Below are 16226 nucleotides of genomic sequence, written 5' to 3' on the forward strand. Positions count from 1 at the left end.
AGTTGAAAATCGTAAACTATAACTGTACACCATTAATGATAAAACTACGCCTTACAACATTGCAATGATATTCCACAAATGTATTGACTGCAAAGACTTTATGCGTGCATGCCTCATTGTCACATGTATTTATAAAGACCATTCAGTATTACACATCAATAATATAAGGGATGTAGTTGAAGGTAAGATGAAAAATGTTCGCCCCTCATCATTCCTTGGGTAGAAAATCTGAAATACTCATTGAACCCTCCACTAAATGAAGTATTTAATGCAACATTTTGTTTAGAGAAATGTTACCATTTCAATTTTTCTCGAGTTCTATTTACATTTCGTATTGAAACCAGCAGCTTCAAATTAACCGCCGACACTATTGCAAATGTTTACACTACCCTGTACATTTTGTCGTAAATTAAGCATGATGAGAAAGGCTATTCGTACATATACCATTGGAAGACCATTTATGTAGTGCGGGTACATACATATTGTCGTTGACAATATTTGCAAAACTACAGTATACGAGGGCTGTTCGAAAATTACTGAGACATTGTGTATACTTTGCTTTCTAATGAACGTCTTTCGATGAAAATTTGCATATACGTTTGACATACACTAAGAATTAATAAAAGCAAAAAATATTTTATAAATATTAAATATTTTCTCTACAATGGTATATAAATGCGTCATCAGTAGGGGTACCCTGAGCAGTCTCGAAATCAGATATTGAAAATATGTAACACCAACATTCTAACTTTTCGTGGACCCATAATAAGAGCAAAATAATGCTGTTTATATGTATAATTTTTCAGCTTTAATTCAAATTCATGTTGTGCAACTTTGTTAGAACTTTGATCAGTAATACGGAGATCAGAAAAAAATTAGGCGCGGTAGAGAAATCTGATTAGAACGAAAAAATGGATTTTGACGTCGAGGGCGGAGCAGCGAAATACCTAAAATTTTGTGTGACTCAAGAACCTGCTAAAACAATAACAATGAGAAAAAATAATGTGTTAGAGTTTGTTATTTCATTGGTTTACATTTTTTTTTACAATTAATTCAACCAAAGTAAAATCAAAAGCTCCGGACGACCATCAGTTATAACGTACGGCGGAAATATTGTTACGGTATTAACGTCGTTGACCTGAGTTGCATAAATCGGCACTGCATGATTTTAAGTAAACTTTTTTCCACAAATGAAAATTTTACACACGGGTAGCAACAACATACACATTTTTAAGGAATAATCTAAGAAAAGAGACAGTTTAATTTTTGTACGTTATATGTAATTAACTATTTAAAAAGAAGGAAAAGTATTAAACGCTTCTCGATCATTTTACATGCGAAACCATCTCCGGCTGACGTGACGTTAAATGACGTAGTGATGCTGCTTCGGGTCGATTGACAAATGCATGTTTATCATTTCATCGAAACTTTTCTTATTGTTTGATTGTATGTTGTTTAACGTCCCTTTCGAGAATTTTTCACTCATCTGGAGACGCCACCACTTGCCGGTGGAGGTCTACAAATTTTGACCTATGCTCGGCACTCAGGGCCTTTGAGCAGTGAGGGATCTTTTTCGTGCCAACACCTATTGCGACAAGGGGCCTCGGTTTATACGGTTTCATCCGAAGGACCGGTCTCCACGTCCCACAGTGGGATTTTCTTATTATCATAGAAATTAGAAATTTCGCATAAGAGTTTAATTCGCTCTTTATAAAATGTTGATGAATTTTCATAAAATTATCTACGTCCTTTATGGAGTAAATGTAATTGTCTCAATAATTTCCGAACAGCCCTCGTATGTACATTCTTATCTCCACCCCCTTTTCCACACTATGGCATTTGGTCAGAAACATACTTTTGTGTATAATGATCGTTTCTTTGTAGATCTTGCTCACCTGATTTTTTTAAACGTTAGCCTGTAAAACTTGCGAACAATGAAGATCGTTTAATAGAAGTTAATGTAAGGAAAACTTGGTCTTAATATATAGAATCAATTTTCCAGACCACTTAAACTTTTTTCCTCCTCTCATTTTTTAATATCTAATGTAATTGTCAATTTATAGCTAATTTCATTAGACAGTTGAAATAATAATCAGTCGATGGAGCAATTACTGGAACAGGCAACAAAGGCGGTAACTTCCCTAATAGTTAAATCATAGTAAAATAATGATCCAAGTTACATCTATCTAATACTGAAATAAATTGAGTTATCTCCCTGATCCACCCCAATGTCGAAATATGACTCTTACACCGTTATTTATCTTAAAAAAAAAAAAAAAAAAAAAAAAAAAAAAAACATATAACCTCATGTCTTTATTTTCTTTTTAACAGCTTCAAAATTCCGTACGCTCTGACCAAAAACTTCCTATCGATCCAGTAAATGCCGGGCAAGCATTAAAATTTTTAACGTGAGTGACAAATCGATACTTAAGGCGTGACCTTTAATTATTGATTTTCTGATATGAGCAAACTTGAACGAATGCCATAATGATAAAAGCGATACAGCTGTATCACTGTACATTTAAACTTCCTTTTAACAAACCGAAATTAGAAAATTATTTTTGCAATAATATATTAAAGAAAATCAAACTAAAATTTAAAAATGTTTATTAATTAAACGTTCTATTATTTTTCATCCTTTAAAAGTCAGACTCTTTCTCTATTCACAATATGCTTAACATGTTTAAAGTAAGAATTATAATTATCAAAAAAAATGAATACAAATGCAACACTTTTACATGTTATTGTATTTCACAATGTTAATGTGTCAGACATGTATTGATCATAGATCATAATAGGTGGATCATACTTCGGCAGGTTTTGTTTTTTTTATTGTATTTAATATAAAGTGCGTAGATTTTTAAGGTTCATCTGTTATACTAAATGTCCACTGATTATATCGGGATGCTTTCTTATATTTTTCTATGTAAAATATTAAAGTAAAACCCTAAACCACGTCAAATTCATGTATTGTGGTGAATCGAAATAAGTAGATAACAAACAAAAATCAATCTCATTTTTCCTATCAAACAATACAAATCAGGAGCTGAGCAAACGAAGGAGGATTGATAAGGTGCCATAGAGGACTGAGCATTCTCTACCGACTGATTATACCAGTCGTTTGCTCACTGAAAGGGAAATATCTGTATGCAAATCAATGTGTAAATAATGAGCTTAAAATCACACAGAGAAATATCTATCGGAATTTGAGTTAATGATAGATTGTATTTGCTGACAAAGTCATTGCAATGACCATAAAGGCCAAGAAATGATAACTTAAAATCAAAACTTTTGATCTTGGTTTATCAATGTCTTTGTCAAAAGCTAGTTTTAGAAATTTTGGTACGTAGAGCATACTTATTTTTAATCGACTAACCCATATGCATGTAAGTAATTAAACTGCCAGTAGTAGAGAGATTGCTATATAGGGAGGAGGGGGGGGGGGGGGGGGGCAAGAAGCACTTTTGGAAAGGCGAGAGGGTCATGAGAAGTAATAGCGAGCTAAATGGACTAACGTGTACGAACGGAGGAAATTCAGTTTGAAATCTGCACATTGTTCCAAGAAATTTTGATGAGTCCACGTGAAAACATTCTTCAATCCTAATAATCCTTTGCGATGCATAGCAACATGGTGGCTAAAACATAGCAACAGCTTACTTGAAAAAAAATTACAAACAACGATTTAATGCAATCTCCATGCCACAAAACTATCGTTTGCGTTCTAACTCAAAAGGACTTTTTTATTTGACGTCATACTTTCGTCACTTAACGGCTCGGATATTTCCGATTTTGTCGGAAACTTCCGAAAAGTTCGGAATCTCGATCCCGATGCCTGGGAAGTGATTTTTCTTCATTTTTAATGAACTGAAGATAGGCAGTTCAAGTCAATGTTGTGTAAATGTTTTTGAAAGTAAATAACTGCGCTCGCCCCAACGGTCGCACCGTAGAACATATTAGTAAAAAAGAAATCGCAAAAGCTTATCAAATGAAACCTTCTTGACACATGTACATGTATATCTTACGGAAATGTACGTGTACATATAAACATACCTAAATGCAGCAATTGTTAAAAATTATTATCTTGGTACAGGAAAAGTTTAGAGATTAACTATCCTGAGAAAAGTAATTATACATGTACTAGGCTATTTATGACAAATTTCCTGTTTTCAATCTGATATGTACTTGTATTCAATTCAATATTACTTATTTTTTATGTTTTTAAAATCATCTCGGAACCTGTTCATGTCGCTATATCAGCGTCACAGGAGTGGAAACAAATACCTTTCGTTATCATTAAATTGTATTATGCAATATACGAAACATTTTCATCAAAGTTACTCTGTCTGACTTTTTTTCTGATAAAGAATGAGTGCACTTAAGCTATGAGAGTTGGATCCCGATGTTTTGCGCAAAATAAAATTCCAAAATTCATTAAATTTATGTTTTATAGGTATTAAACAATGTCATAAGAGTAGGTTTTGGTATATTATATATGAAAGTATTAAATAATGCCGAAACACTAGCTTTTGAGACGGGGTCTAACAGTTTTGTCTCATTTCTATTGTTATTCATATGCATACCAACCTTTATGATATACCATTTCAGAATATGTATTTTAATTAAACTTATACATAGAAGGACAATGTTGACAGTGTCAAAGAAAAAGAAAAACGTAAAAATTACAACCAACGTGATAATTAATTTCCGTGACCTTTTACAGTATCCTAACGCTTTCATTGAAAAAGTAATTATACATGTACTAGGATTTTTGCGCAAATTTTTAGGGTTTGAGGACAAATTCTCTTATTTATCTTTTGCTTTTCATTAGATCTGATATGTACATGTTGTATTCAATTCAATATTACTAACATTTTTTATGTTTTTAAAATCATTTCAATTCGCAACGAAAAAATCATATGTTTATGTTTACATTCCACAACCACGCGGTTTATATCGCCTCTTTGTCACAGGAGTGGAAACAAATACCTTTTTTACATTATCATTAAATATGTATTCTAGAAATATATCAAAACATTTTCATTAATCATTAAGTTAGCGATATATTGTAATGAAGCTTTTTTCCAAATGACGATAAATTATACAAGAAACATATAAAAATAGTAATGCTGCAAACAGCGAAGACATCGAAACAACAAAATAAAACAATGTGTTGCTTTTTGTTCCTGAGGCGTCATTGTTTCCCCTCGATTTATCCTCTGCATGCAAAGTCATGAAATCAGTACTTCTCGATGTAGTTGGTAAAAAATGCTTTTCAATTGTAGTTAAAGCGTGATGCGTCGATGTACGAAATGCAAACGTTGAAACTAAAAAGAAAAGAAAGGTGATCAACAAGTTTATCAATATTTCCAATCTATTTAACCATGTTTAACAGTTTTTGCCCAGCAAAATATTTTTTTTTGAAGTCGTGCACTTCATAATATTTCTAACTCTCTAAATTGAGTTATCTCCCTGATCCTCCCCAATGTCGAAATATGACTCTTACATCGTTATTTATCTTAAAAAATATATATATATATAACCTCATGTCTTTATTTTCTTTTTAACAGCTTCAAAATTCCGTACGCTCTGACTAAAAACTTCCTATCGATCCAGTAAATGCCGGGCAAGCATTAACATTTTTAACGTGAATGACAAATCGATACTTAAGGCGTGACCTTTAATTATTGATTTTCTGATATGAGCAAACTTGAACGAATGCCATAATGATAAAAGCGATACAGCTGTATCACTGTACATTTAAACTTCCTTTTAACAAACCGAAATTAGAAAATTATTTTTTGCAATAATATATTAAAGAAAATCAAACTAAAATTTAAAAATGTTTATTAATTAAACGTTCTATTATTTTTCATTTTTTAAAAGTCAACCTCTTTCTCTATTCACAATATGCTTTACATGTTTAAAGTAAGAATTATAATTATCAAAAAAAAAAATGAATACAAATGCAACACTTTTACATGTTATTGTATTTCACATTGTTAATGTGTCAGACATGTAATGATCATAGATCATAATTGGATCATATTTTACAGGTTTTGTTGTTTTTTATTGTATTTAATATAAACAACAGTTCTAATATTTTTCTATGTAAAATATTGTATTGTCGAATGTAAATGATTATACGCTTTCTTATATTCTATGTAAGATATTTAAAACCCTCAAACGTCAAATTGTATTTGTTCCTATTGCAATATTGATATACGGTATGATTGCGGTATTAACCACGATAATATAGCGATATTGTAGGTATTTGATATTTATGAAAATATATCGGGTCCTCCTTTATGTTACCAAATTTTTTGAAATCGGTACTTGTAACTTCCCCAGGCCTTTTCAATCTAGTAAAAAAATACTTCATCAGCTTTCAGGGGCAGAGAGATAGAGAGAGCTTTTCATTCAATGTCGCAATTTTAATTATCTTACTTTAAAATAAAATTAATTATTAGTAAAAATACTTTGAAATAAAATTATTAAGAAAGAAAATATATAAAACATTTCATATACCATCAAAATTAATTTAAAAAAAATTAACCATCATGTTTCACTTCAAATAAATTGCTTTTTTTTTTTCTAACAAGTTTCTGCCAATTAATTATAACAGGACACGGATAAAACTAGAGATACAGGTGAAATTAGTGTCAGACTTAAAACCAAACGCCCAAAAAACAGGTCACAATTTCTTTCGTGGCCTTTAATTTTATTCTGTAACATAAAATTTCTATCAGTATCTATTGTTTTAATCATTAAGTTACATTTTATGCATTCTATGCTATTTCACACCCCCCCCCAAAAAAAAAAAGTATAAAGAATAAACTATGCATAAACTTATTTTTCAATTTGAAAATAAAATACATCAAATGAGTACATTTTGTTAAAATTTTGTACCTGGTTTTTGATTAAAAGTTATTATAATTATGTGTGCGATTAATGTCTTATCCCCCGCCCCCTTTAAAATTTACAGATGAATTCAAATTGAGAACTTCGAGAGATAAAGTTTTTGCACAAATTTATTAAAGAAAATCAAACTAAAATTTAAAATGTTTATTAATTAAACGTTCTATTATTTTTCATTCTTTAAAAGTCAGCCTCTTTCTCTATTCACAATATGCTTAACATGTTTAAAGTAAGAATTATAATTATCAAAAAAAAAAATGAATACAAATGCAACACTTTTACATGTTACTGTATTTCACATTGTTAATGTGTCAGACATGTATTGATCATAGATCATAATAGGTGGATCATACTTCGGCAGGTTTTGTTGTTTTTTATTGTATTTAATATAAAGTGCGTAGATTTTTAAGGTTCATCTGTTATACTAAATGTTCACTGATTATATCGGGATGCTTTCTAATATTTTTCTATGTAAAATATTAAAGTAAAACCCTAAACCACGTCAAATTCATGTATTGTGGTGAATCGAAATAAGTAGATAACAAACAAAAATCAATCTCATTTTTCCATTCAAACAATACAAATCAGGAGCTGAGCAAACGAAGGAGGATTGATAAGGTGCCATAGAGGACTGAGCATTCTCTACCGACTGATTATACCAGTCGTTTGCTCACTGAAAGGGAAATATCTGTATGCAAATCAATGTGTAAATAATGAGCTTAAAATCACACAGAGAAATATCTATCGGAATTTGAGTTAATGATAGATTGTATTTGTGACAAAGTCATTGCAATGACCATAAAGACTAAGAAATGATAACTTTAAATCAAAACTTTTGATCTTGGTTTATCAATGTCTTTGTCAAAAGCTAGTTTAGGAAATTTTGGTACGTAGAGCATACTAATTTTTAATCGACTAACCCATATGCATGTAAGTAGGTAAACTGCCAGTAGTAGAGCGACTGCTATATAGGGAGGAGGGGTTGGGGCAAGAAGCACTTTTGGAAAGGCGAGAGGGTCATGAGAAGTAATAGCGATCGCAGCGAGGCGGCGCAAAGCGCCGCTCGCGTAGCGAGCTAAATGGACTAACGTGTACGAACGGAGGAAATTCAGTTTGAAATCTGCACATTGTTCCAAGAAATTTTGATGAGTCCACGTGAAAACATTCTTCAATCCCAATAATCCTTTGCAGTGTATAGCAACATGGTGGCTAAAACATAGCAACAACTTACTTGAAAAAAAATTACAAACAACGATTTAATGCAATCTCCATGCCACAAAACTATCGTTTGCGTTCTAACTCAAAAGGACTTTTTATTTGACGTCATACTTTCGTCACTTAACGGCTCGGGTATTTCCGATTTTGTCGGAAACTTCCGAAAAGTTCGGAATCTCGATCCCGATGCCTGGGAAGTGATTTTTCTTCTTTTTTAATGAACTGAAGATAGGCAGTGCAAGTCAAAGTTGTGTAAATGTTTTTGAAAGTAAATAACTGCGCTCGCCCCAACGGTCGCACCGTAGAACATATTAGTAAAAAAGAAATCGCAAAAGCTTATCAAATGAAACCTTCTTGACACATGTACATGTATATCTTACGGAAATGTACGTGTACATATAAACATACCTAAATTCAGCAATTGCTTAAAAATTATCTTGGTACAGGAAAAATTTTTAGAGATTAACTATCCTGAGAAAAGTAATTATACATGTACTAGGCTATTTATGACAAATTTCCTGTTTTTAATCTGATATGTACTTGTATTCAATTCAATATTACTTATTATGTTCCCCAAACGAAGTTGGGGAACATATTGTTTTTACTCTGTTTCTTATTATTATTATTAAGGTCTTCCGTCTTCAGCGGAAGACCTTATTGTTTTTCTTAGGTTTCTTTTCCACTATTTTTTCTTATTATTATTTTTTTTCTTACCGATTTTGTGCACGCGAGTTCTCGGAAACGGCTGGATGGATTTTCATGAAACTTTCAGGTCTGATAGAACATCAAAAAATCTAGAAATAAAATTTTTTATTTTGATGACGTCACTTCCGGTTCGGAGATTTTCGCGATTTTGTCATTTTTAGAGGGTCACTTTGTCCGGCAATGTTCTCAAAAACCGTTGAAGATAGAAGTATGAAATTTTCAGTGATGATAGAGCAACCTTTGGAGATGTGAATTGAGTATATCATTATTACTGGAAGTTGGAAGCGCCGACGCTCGCTATGGCGCAAAAATAGTCCTATCAAGAATTTCAAAAATTTGACACCTTTTCAAAGATAACTTTTTACTTAGAAATATTTTGTTAAGACATGTAGAACAAAAGAGGTGTAGAATTACACGATCTTTCAAATGATATCTCGAAAAAAGGGCTGGCCCCTAAAATTAAGGGCCTAGAGGGGCCGAAAGTATGTCCTTTATATCTTTAAAAGTATTGAGAATTTGTAATACGTCAAAGAAGCAATGTTGTTCAAAATGTCAAGCTTTATCTAATGGGGTCGTCAAAATACGTCCGGCGACGTCACTTCCGGTCAAACCGGAAGTAGTAAAAAATTGCATATTTTTGCTGTTCTTGACAGGTTTTTGGATATCATATGTCACTGGAAGCTTAGATCTTAATTTTCCGTCCGTCGACGGTACTTCCGGTACTTCCGGTCAAACCGGAAGTTGCCAAAAATTGCTTAATTTTGCAAAAATTAACATAAATTTGGAGGATTAAACCATTTTTGGACTTCATTTCTCTTTTTTTTTAAAGGAAAGTTACTTCCGGTTAAACAGGACGGAAGACCTACTCGTTGCTTTGCAACGAGCTCGGCTCTAGTTAAGGTCTTCCGTTTCAACGGAAGACCTTCTTATTATTCTGTTGTTTCTTTTCAACTTTTCTTATTATTATTATTCTTACCGATTTTGTGCAGGCGATTTCTCGTAAATGCGTCGATGGATTTTCATGAAACTTTCAGCATTGATGACAAATTATATGAACTTAAGGCGTTTTTTCTTAATTTGATGACGTCACTTCCGGTTCGGAGTTTTCTGCGATTTAGTGAGTTTTAGAGGGTCATTTTGTCCGGCAGTTTTCTCATTAATGGTTCAAGATAGAAACATGAAACTTTCAGGTATGATAGACCAAAGTCTATAGATATGTATAACGTATTTCATTTTTATCGGAAGTGCCGCACGTCGACGCTCGCTATGGCCCGAAATTATTCCTATCGCGAATTGAACAATTTTTAACAACTTTTCTACAATATCTTTTTACCTGGAAATATTTTGTTATAACATATAGAACAAAAGAAGTGTAGAATTTCAAGATCTTTCAAATGATATCTTGTAAAAAGGGCTGGCCCCTAAAATTAAGGGCCTAGAGGGGCCGAAAGTTTTTTCTTTATATCTCAAAACGTATCGAGAATTTGTAATACATCAAAGAAGCAAAGTTGTCCAAAATGTTAAGCTTAATCTCTTGGCGTCTTCAAAATACGTCCGGCGTCGTCACTTCCGGCAAAACCGGAAGTGGTCGGAAAACGCGTATTTTTGCCGAGCATGGGAAGTTTTGGGGTAACATATGTCTCTGGGAGCATAAAAATTAATTTTCCGTCCGTCGTCGTCACTTCCGGTCAAACCGGAAGTAGCAAAAATGGCTTATTTTTGCATTAATTAACATAGTTTTAAATGATTCAACCCATTTTTTGGCGTTATTTCTCATTTTTGTTAAAAATGAAAGCTACTTCCGGTCAAACAGGACGGAAGACCTACTCGTTGCTTTGCAACGAGCTTTGCTCTAGTTCTTATTATTATTTTTCTTCTTCCTGGGAAAATTTTGTCCACGAGTGATCTTGTAAACTACACATCCGACTTAGGTGAAACCTTTTTAGGGTTAGTAGGCATGTTATGTAGAGTTGCCAAACAAAGGTCATTTTGCGCGCACGTGCTTGCAAGAGCGCGCACGTGCAATAGGTGAAATAACCAATATAATGGATATTGCCGTAACTTTTCTATTTTTTGATGAAATTTTTTGAAACTCATAATGTAAGGATACATTAGTAGTATAGACAAGATAGCATGGTCAAAATAGCAAGATCTCACGCGCATGCACGTGCGCTTCGCTCTGATTGGCTGAAACTAAAGTCTCAATAACTTTCTGGTTTCTTGTCATAATCCTTTGAAATTTTGAACATAGTCCTACATTATGAAGATCTACCGCATGATATATAAGAATTTTCATGAGAGCATGCGCATGTGCGCGTGCTGCAAGCTGATTGGCTGAAACTTTAAATGGCAATATCTCCTTTGTTTTTGACGAAATTCTTTGAAATTTAAAATATAGTCATGCATTAGGATATCTTACAAAATGATATAGAAAAAAAATCATGAAATCACGCGCATGCACGTGTGCTGCAATCTGATTGGCTAAAACTTTCAATGGCTATTTCTCCTTTGTTTTTTGACGAAATTCTTTGAAATTTAAAATATAGTCATGCATTAGGATATCCTACGAAATGATGTAGAAAAAAAATCATGAAATCACGCGCATGCACGTGTGCTGCAATCTGATTGGCTGAAACTTTAAATTGCTATAACTCCCTTGTTTTTCAACCAAACAGGATGGCATTTAGAACATAGATAGATGTAAGGGACTCCTACAAGAAGGTATGATCATCTTGCACGTGCACGCACGTGCGTGCATTTGAAACGATTATATTTAAAAATACTCTTGAATTAGTGATTTTTATTACTTTTGGACTGAATGCTTTAATATATAGTATATTAAAATATATAAATAGTGTAGACAAGATGATATTGTCATAACGCACATGCATTCACATGCGCTTGGGTGCAATGCTAAAAATTGAATATAATTGGTATCCTTCTGGGAAAACGTTGTTAAAGTCAAAAATGCACAGAGTTTGTCTTATTTATTGAAGCTTACAGGGAATATGGCACCGAAAGGGAGTTGGGGAGCGTTTGGGGAACATCTGTAACGGTTTCCGTTACAATAAGCACTAGTTTTTTATGTTTTTAAAATTATCTCGGAACCTGTTCATGTCGCTATATCAGCGTCACAGGAGTGGAAATAAATACCTTTCGTTATCAATAAATTGTATTATGCAATATACGAAACATTTTCATCAAAGTTACTCTGTCTGACTTTTTTCTGATAAATTATACAAGAAACATATAAAAATAGTAATGCTGCAAACAGCGAAGACATCGAAACAACAACATAAAACAATGTGTTGCTTTTTGTTCCTGAGGCGTCATTGTTTCCCCTCGATTTATCCTCTGCATGCAAAGTCATGAAATCAGTACTTCTCGATGTAGTTGGTAAAAAAATGCTTTTCAATTGTAGTTAAAGCGTGATGCGTCGATGTACGAAATGCAAACGTTGAAACTAAAAAGAAAAGAAAGGTGATCAACAAGTTTATCAATATTTCCAATCTATTTAACCAAGTTTAACAGTTTTTGCCCAGCAAAATATTTTTTTTTGAAGTCGTGCACTTCATAATATTTCTAATTTTCTATTTAGAAAATAGTTATTCTTTCATATTAAATTGTTTTTAGTCGGCCCATTGGCTGCCCGATCAAGACATATCGCTCTTCGTAGTAGTCCAGTCAATGAACGACAGAATTTGCAAAACCTTAAACAAATTGCAAAAGAATGTTTGACACTATATTTACTGAATATATTCAGTAATTATTGCAGGGGAAAAAGTCGCAATTTTTATATCAGGGGAAAGTGATTTTTATGGATCTTAAAATATAACATATGATGTCACCGATGGCGAGAAAATGGCACATAAATGATCGACATATATAAAAGATGTGCTCTTGAAACTGATCTCATCTGATGAAACAAAACATGATGTAGGTATACAAGCTGACAGACTTTAACTAATATTCAATACAACTTCATTTTTATTCAAATCTAGACAATTTCGAATATTAATATGACCTTTTTGCACTCCATAAACAAGGTATCGTGTTTTTAAAGTTTAACAGTTTATACACCGTTTTTACTACAGGTGACTCTCGATGGCTCGAACTCCGATCTCTCGAAGTTCTCTATCTCTCGAAGTGAACCTCCGGTCCCGTTTTTTTCCTCTATTTAACTAAGCAAATTTACTCCTGATCTCTCGAACTTCCATCTCTCGAAGTTCTCTATCTCTCGAACCAAAACCTAGGTCCCGTTACACATATTTCATTGAATTTTACTCTCTATCTCTCGAAGTTTTGATTGCGCGTGTATACACGCCAATCAAGCGTAAAATTGATGCAGTCTGTACTTACCTGGAAACCGTGAAGGCCACGGGCTGGCATGGAGGTGTTAATTGGGTGTTTACCTAGATGACACTACACCTGTGAGTCATCCGTGTGTTGTTATAATTAATTGGCAGAGTAAATTAGAAAAAAAAAATTACAATTTATATTGAATTGAAACCGAGACGATAATTTTTTTTAAATTAATTTATAGATGTTCGTTTCAGTAAGTTCGCATAGATTATAAACTTTCATTATGGTTATATAGAGTCTACATAATCCCAGTATGGGAAATATTACACAAGAAATTCTTTTCTCAAGGACAGAATACCGATTAAAAAAAATTTGGTGAACACTTGTGAAGGACCCGATCAAGCCAAGGAATAGCCAAACCTACAATATGCTTTTCGGGTTTCATGTAATCATGAAATAGGAACAAATAAATATTAAATCTTTAGGAATTCGTTTCATTTATTCGAAATACAATAACTGTTGTTGATATCAAGTAAATTACCTGTAAAATACGATTGAAAACGTGCAATGACATTATTTACATATACTTCCGGTATATGTAAAAGTAGAACTTCGACGATCGGAACTGAAAATTCCGGATTTTGTTTACTTTCCATCTCTCGAACCCCTCGATCTCTCGAACTTTTCTCGCGGTCCCTTGAACTTCGAGAGATCGAGAGTCACCTGTATATAATAGGATGCAGATATAGGCCTGAATGGTGCTGTAAAAATTTGTAGATCTTTCAATTTTAGATAAAAGTACTACCATCATTATTATCTTAATTATAAAATAGTAAATGACATTATATACTAGGTGTTTAAATACAGCGAAATTTAAAGGTTTTACGTAGTACAGAAGAATGAATAATTTGTAATCGGCGTGAAAATGTAAATAAGAAATTCAATTTAAAATTACCATTTAGTATCTGTTTGTTTTTTTAAACCTATAATTCAGTGGATATATATGTATACATGTATAAAGAAACAGTAATTATTTCCATCTGCCGGCGGGGGGGGGGGGGGGGGCAAAATGTTATTTACTGTATATTCAGTGCTTTTTAAATATTTTTGCGATCACTTTGAATCCGAAAAAGAAAACAAGCCAAAAATAAATACATGTTCAAAGTATATATATACATATATCCACATTTTTCTTTTGTTCAAAGTCGCAAAGTCTTTTAAAACTTTTGTCACGCAAATAGACGGATATACGGTACCGATGTATAAATAACATTTGATAATTTAGGTTATCTCTGACAAAAAAGTCAAAATGAGCTTGCAAATATGATGCAACATCAATGATAGATCCAGTGGGGTGGGGGTTTTGTTGGTTCCAGTGGCTGGATCCCCCTCCTTATTTTTGCAAAAAGACAGACAGCGAGGTTTTTTTTATGTAACACAGATATTTTAAGTCTGATATTTTGAATAAAATAAGCATACTGTACATGTTCTTCAAACTCTGTCCTTTCTGCTCGCTAAAAGATAAGGTTTTGCTTTCCTCCGTGAACCTGGTTACGACTTCGTAACATGAAATAAATGGAAGATTCAGGCAAATTTAGCTATATTCATATCCAATTTCTAAATCATCTTCATAAAAAGTCATGAAAGGGATTATGCAGAAGAGGATATTTCCCTTTAGCTTCTTGTATCACAGCTTTGATTTGGACTGATGCTTTACGATGCTTTTTATTGTCAGAAAAAAAAGCCAAGTGCAAGCATTCGGAAAAAATTTCTGAAAGGTTAGAGGGCCCCCTTCTTTTGAAATAGAAACAGAATTAAAGGTGTTTGTGTTATGGTTTTATTTATTCGTTTGGTGGTGGTATTTTGTTTGTTTGTTGTTTTTTTTTTCGGCTTGTCAACTCTTTTTGGAAGCCCCCCCCCTTGAAAACCGTTGCCAGGCTTGAAAGGCCTGTTGTGTGATTCTATGCAATAGCATTTAGGCACTGTAGCACCTCCCCCTTTTAACTATTTACTTTGAGCACTTGCAATATAATGCACAAAACAAAGTTCAGATTTGGGTGAACAAAATGCAATGACAGAAACTAATGGTGAACATTGGATATCCAAGGTTAGTATACAATTATCATTCAGGAAGTTAGCAAGATCCCAGTTCCCCAAGGCCAGGACTATTTCCCGAGGCGCAGCGCCGAGGGAAATATTCCTGGTCGAGTGGAACTGGAATCTTGCTAACTCTCTCAATGATATTCTTTTTAACAGTATAAAAGGCCTATTAGATTCAATTATCGCCAAACTTCCTAAATCCGTCACTATCCTAACTCCGTCACTTTCGGGAAACTACGCTGTTTCACAGTTCGTAAACGAATCTGCATTGAAGCAGACCCAAACTTCGGAATGTTTAGAACCCTTCATAACAGTGTTGAACTTATCAAAATTTGGAAATTCAACTTTTCGTTCGATGATATTCCATACATAAAATCCTTTCTCGCCAAGCCCTGGACTATCTCGCCTTCGTCTTTTGTACAAACCAGCAGTTTATGTCAAGGTGTGTATAGTATAATCCATTCCAGCATGCTGTTTCGTGGTGTCCATTCACTAACCAAATCAGAAATGCTTTTTTTCTTTTGAAAAAATATTAGATAATTTTTATTTTTAATGTACTTTAGTACATAGAACTCTCCAAGCTAAGTGAATTGTTATATGCATCGTTGCAGGGAGGGCTGGAACTGATCAACGTCTTTATCAGATGAAAATAAATTTTAAGAATTGATTCATACAATCATATCGACAAAGAAATCCACGCATTCTTTTCTAAATCTGTTTTTGTGATACAGGAAATTTTTATTCGTAATCAAAGAAAACTTCTGCATTTCTCTGATTTAATCAAAAGAAAATAATCCCGAATTATGTTAATTATTGCCCTTAAGTATTTTTCTTTACTTCTTAAAGGTGATTTTACTACTGCAAGATGCAAGCAAAACACACAGCGATAAACACAAATGGATTTGTAGAAATGTAGGAAGTTTAATCATATATTTTACTTTGGGTCGAATCTAAGATAAATTTGACAAAGATTTACGTACTAGTTATAA

The sequence above is a fragment of the Saccostrea cucullata genome, unplaced genomic scaffold (assembly GCF_032062105.1).
Source record: "Saccostrea cucullata isolate Sc308-1 unplaced genomic scaffold, CSIRO_AGI_Scuc_v1 ctg2229, whole genome shotgun sequence".
NCBI classification, from domain to species: domain Eukaryota; kingdom Metazoa; phylum Mollusca; class Bivalvia; order Ostreida; family Ostreidae; genus Saccostrea; species Saccostrea cuccullata.